Here is a 5,672-nt window from a genome sequence, read left to right on the forward strand (position 1 = left end):
AGGTGATATCAATAACTAGGGACTCAGATATCATCATGGATCCCTGATGGAGTAGAAGCTTATGAGAATCAGTCAACAAATGAAACTCTAGTCTGGTTCTGGCTTGCACTGGGCCTGCTGGGTCAATGAAGGCATTGTGGCCATTGGCTGTGGATTGCTTGAGTGGAATGGACACACGAGGTAGCAGGAAAAGCTCTCTTGCAGGTTTGTTGGCTTATTGAGTGAGAGCTATTGTAGTGCAGATACTAACTGCAGGTAGAGGTGCAAAGGGTATGGGAAGTTGTGAAATTGGCAGTGGAGGAGAGAGCTGAGCATCAGTTGTGACACTAAGACCAGCTATCACAGTGAGAACCGTAGTTACTTCTATTATTAATCCTATTTTTTTCCAGGAAAGATACCATCCAGAATCCTGTAGGAACTGTCCCCAGGTTGGGTAAATTACTGCACAATGAAGCATGACTCAGGAGGTGGTATACAGCGTTTCCCATGGTGTACACAGGCTCCTTAAAGACCAAGACACTCATTCTCACAGCAGCTGGGAGTCAATTCCTGACTGTTCACAACTGGCCCTTGCCCTGGACTGAAGACGGCAGCTTCGTTTCACCAAGATTATACTCCTGCACCTGGGGCAGGCCTCACCTATCACCAAAGGCTGCCATGATGATTGGCTCACATCCCAACTCACCCAGGATCAGGAATACAAAATTCCTAGCATCCTGGCCTCCATTCAGGACAACTGTAAAGGGTCATCCTGGCTCCAGGGCTCACTGTGAGATCAGCCAGGCTATGTTATAAATGCTTCATGATTCAACTTCTCCCTCTGCCCAACCTTGCTTCCTCTGATTCCTTCTGAGGGCACCTGCGTGCAAATCTGTCTCAGAATCTGTTGCCCAGAGAACCATACTATCAAGGGTTAGGCGCCAAGCATCAGCTAGCCAGGCAAACCATCAGCTTACCTGGACAATCAGAGAACAAGGATCTAGACCTGATTCTTGGTAGTTCAAATAGTGCTGGATATTGTGCCACCCCTCTTTGGAAGCAAAACAACCCTGCCTCTGCTCAAGATCAGAAGGGGCCTTGGTGGTGTGAGAGAGCCTGAACTTCCCAGTAATGGCCTATGACACCCAATAGAATCACACAGTGAAGGACCCAAGGTATCCATATGTCTTGTTTGAGCTAGAGTCACGGAACGTTCTCTAAAGTAGGAGACTCCTGTGATTAATTTGTGGCAGATATGGAGGCAACCCTAAAGGTCCTTGCCTCAGGGACAGGCTTGCAGTCAGCCATTCAGAGGCATCAGTATAGGGTTCCTCTCTCTTAGGAGAGTCACAGAAAGTACACATTGGAAGAGGAGAACAGAGCTTTCCCTGAGATGTGTCACAGCACAGCTAAGAGCTACAGCTGGGCTATGGGTATGCCGGGCAGTGCTGCAGGGTGGCTGGGCTAGGCCTGGGGCAGCCAGAGAGCTCTCCTATAGGAATCAATTCTTCCAATCCTCCCCAGAAAGCCTTCCTGAAAAAGCAAGCCCATGAGAAACTTGGGAAGCAACAGAGTGGAAGAATGAAGGGCGTCCCATCAGGATGTCTGCCAATGTACATGCACTTGCTAGTGACCACGAGTCACTATAAGGCACCAAAGTGTGACTTCTCTAGATTTTATAGAGATTTCCCAAAATGATTCCCCATAAAGTTTTATTGTTTTTCTCAATCCTGTGGCCCCAAGGGTCAACTAGTTAAGCCATCAATTCTGATCCCAAAGTGAAATTCACCGGGAAAAGCCATGACCCCAAACAGGTAGTCTGTGTAGAACTGGTCTTCTACACTCAGGCAGGGAGTCTGCCTTCCAGGGATGAAGGCTGTTGAGATGCTGCTCAAATAGTGAAAAAAACATCTTCTCTCTAATGCTACTTGTCCTTGAAGGCAGAGCCAGCCTGCGATTTTTGAATCTTCCCTCTCCCCACCTCCCCTTAATGGAACCATATGTTTTCATCTCAGAAAGAAATGCCAGTTAGCATCTTCCCCTTATTCCAGGCAGGGCAGTGTCAGACAGTGGTGTCTATCCAGGAAGAGCGATTCAAGGAGACAGGTGTTGCAGTGAGGAGCCATTGTCTCTGGCTGGCAGCCATGCTTCCTGGGCTCCCCATATAGCTGGTCCCTCCCTCATGGCCTTGGGCAGCTGGGAAATGTGGAACTGCTGCTGTTGCTTAAGGTGAGCGACTTTGAGACCCAGTGAGAAAAGCTCTGTCATTCCCAAGCTCTGTGGCTGGGACTGTCTCACACTGGGCTTCACTCAGCTTGTCTCCGAACAGGAAGCGTCTCATTTCTTTTGTAGGAGAGAACTTTTCTCCTGTGTTTGAGTAAGGAGCAAATTCAAGCTGCAAAACACAGGTACCCCAGGCCGCCTAGCACTGGCTCTGAGCGCAGAGCAGCATCCAGCCATGGTTTTCCGCTCCCCAGCAGTGCTGCTTGTCTTCCCATGGCTGGCTGGCAGGCTGAGCAGGGGGCAGGATGCTGAAGGTTCTTTGGTGTTTATCACCGTTGTGATTTTTACGATAACTTTGCATCGTCTTTTCCGGCTACTGAACTCATACAGATCACAGCAAGGTCTCTTTGCTTCTGGCCCTCTCTTCCTTTTATAACAGCGAACAGAATCTCCTGAGACTGGAAACATTTGTTTTCTCAGCCCACTAACTCCAACTACAGTACATTTCCTCCTTATCATCACTATTTAGTCTGTAATTATTCCAGTCTACTAACTCTCGCAGAGGTTGGGGAGCGCCGTGGCTAAATTGCATAAATCACTGATTTTGGGTCCTTTATTGTTGTTAATAAACTCAGGACTGGGAAGTCCCTCAAGGGCCAGCTCCTCAAACCCGCTGTCTGTTTGTGTTTGCAACCCAGGGAAGGAAAGGGAAGCTGCAGGCAAGGACCTTGCTATGAAGATCAGAAGTTTCATTTAAATCCACTGTGATACAGGTTCTATTTATTCTCTTGTCCTAATGTGGTTCATAGCAAGCTAATTTGCCGGAGTTATAATAATGGCATCTAAAACAATGAATAAACAAAACTCTAATCAGAAACAAACTTACCCATTCCCAAAGCTCCCAATCACCATATCTCAAGCTACCCTCTGATATTTGGCTCTACTGGGAGTTGAAGGAAATCAACCTAAAAGACAGTTGCTAAAAGCATAACATCCCCCAAAGATTTTTCCCTTAGCCTTACATCCCAGAGCTGTCTTACTGATTGGCCAGTGAACATCCACCAGTGGTGGTGGCATGGGAGCCGGAGGAGACCTTTAATCTACGCCTTCAGTCTCAATTAGAAGTCCACTGGCTTGCAGGCCCACATTAATTTACAGGGCTGGCTCAACTCTATCAGATTAAATGTATACATTTAGAGGCAATCACAGGAGCACTTCTGCTGCTCAGTTGTCATCTTGCTCATCAGCTGGCAAAGGCACACACACTGTATTGAAGCCCTGGACACAGACAACAAGACCAAGAGCTGCATAATTACCACAGTGATGATTTAGATTTATTTATCCTGCAGAAAGCTCTGTTTCTCTCCTGTAACTTAAGTGAGCCCATGCATTAGAAATCTAGTTGTTGTGGATATCAGGAAATTGTGGTATAGACAGCAACTGAGGACTGGGCTGCTTCTTGGCTTTGAGTTAGTGAACCACATTAGGAAGGAGCTGGCCTACAGTGCCCCTGCAGGGCTCCCTGGAAGTCATTTACATATGCTCTTTAGAAGTGCCCCTCTCTAGCCAGCCCTTGGGGATGTCACAGATGGCAAACAGAGAAGGCTCACTGAACCCCAACATCTGGTCAAATGGTTCCATGTAAGGGAGGAGAATGAAATCTCTTTTATGAGAGTGTGTTGTATACCAGTGCTGGGTCTTCCATCCCCTCTGCTTCAGGAACAATTATCCCGACATCCATGAATCCAAGAAAAGCCATCTCAGGGTAACATGCTTATTAACACAGAGATATGTGTATTCAAAGCTGATCAATAAAAGGAGGGACTTTGGGGGAAGACTGAAAGGAAATTCAATGAAGAGAAGAGTTTAAGTCAGAGTTTTATTTCCCATCTTATACTCTTTCTAAACTAAGATTTTTATACATTGGGTCTATTGATAAGAAATGGTTAAAAAATAATAAGGGAGAAGAGAACTTTAAACAAATGGCAAAGCTAATAGAGACCCAGGGACAGAGCCTCCTCTGAAATGCACAGCTTGCCGCTCCACATATAGTATCTTGAAAAATCTTTACTGCCTTCAAAGATACAGCCCTTGGCACTCAGCATCATGCCTCCAAGTTTAGAATGTGGACCTCCATATTTATGTTCCCCAGATGGTGGAATTTATAAATGCACCATGGGGTGCTATTGAAATTAATAATTTAATTCATTTCAGTGATTGTACCGTGATTGCTAGTCATTATGGCAATAGCAGTTAGCAGAGTCTCTCGGTGCTGGGATGTAGCTGAAGGGTAATATCAGTGAGAGTAATTCCTCTGTCATCCTATTGCAAATGCAGTCAATCCCTTCTGAATGGGGAGCAGCCAAAAGTTTCTGGGATGAAAATGAAGGCAGCACCAACATGGTTATAGATGGAGGTGGCTTCAATTTATGTGATTTCAAAAGTTTGAAATCAGTCCTTGGAGGAACCCTGGAATGATTTGTAATCACTTACCTTGGAGAAGGAAAAGATAAGAAGAGACCGGATCACTGCCTCCAAATACACAAATCTTTCACTCTGTGTCTGTGAAGGCTCTGTATTCAAATAACTGAGAATTAACTGCACTTTTATCTTATATTCCCACTTGTCTGCTTATCAAGGGAATATGCTGGCAGCTGGACAAAAGGACTTTTAAGTCCATTCCAGAGAGTCTTGGAGATTCGCTGAGTCTATGGGTGGGGGTGGAGGGTAGTGACTGAGTTTCCTCCAGGGAAGGGCTTGCTTCCCTCCGACTAATGATCTGGAAGCCTAAATGTGCAAGAGGGAGAAGCACTGGGCACTGGTACACGTCAGTGTGGCCAACATGAGTGAACCCACTGGAATTCTTAACCCAAGCGGCTATAATTGCATTGATTTATACACTGCCTTTTCTTCTTTGAGAAGCCTGAACTCTTTTCCATATTTCTCTTATCATCCTGAAAATTTCTGTTAATCACAGAAGGCCTGATTTATCAATTTTCATTCCATAGCTGAAGATAGTAGTATACATATAAACATTAAGATAACCCTAACGAGCCTGAATGATCAGGAGAAGAATCATGATGATTTCCCACAATGTTAGGGATGCTGCTTATGTGTCTGCTCCCCCCAAATTCATATGTGGAAGGCCACCCCCCCCATGTAGCTATATATGGAGATGTGGCCTCTAAGGAAGTAATTAAGATTAAATTCGGTCCTAAAAATGGCACTCTGGTCTGATGGGATTAGTGTCCTCACACTTATTTATTTACTTGAGAGACAGAGTTACAAACAGAGAGAGGGAGAGACAGAAAGAAAGGTCTTCCATCTACTGGTTCACATCCAGGAGCTGGGCTGATCCAAAGCCAGGAGCCAGGAGCTTCTTCCAGGTCTCCCACACAGGTGCAGGGGTCTAAGCCCTTGGGCCATCTTCTGCCACTTTCCCAGGTCATCAGCAGGAACTAGATCGGAAG

The sequence above is a fragment of the Lepus europaeus genome, chromosome 14, assembly GCF_033115175.1.
Source record: "Lepus europaeus isolate LE1 chromosome 14, mLepTim1.pri, whole genome shotgun sequence".
Lineage (NCBI taxonomy): Eukaryota > Metazoa > Chordata > Mammalia > Lagomorpha > Leporidae > Lepus > Lepus europaeus.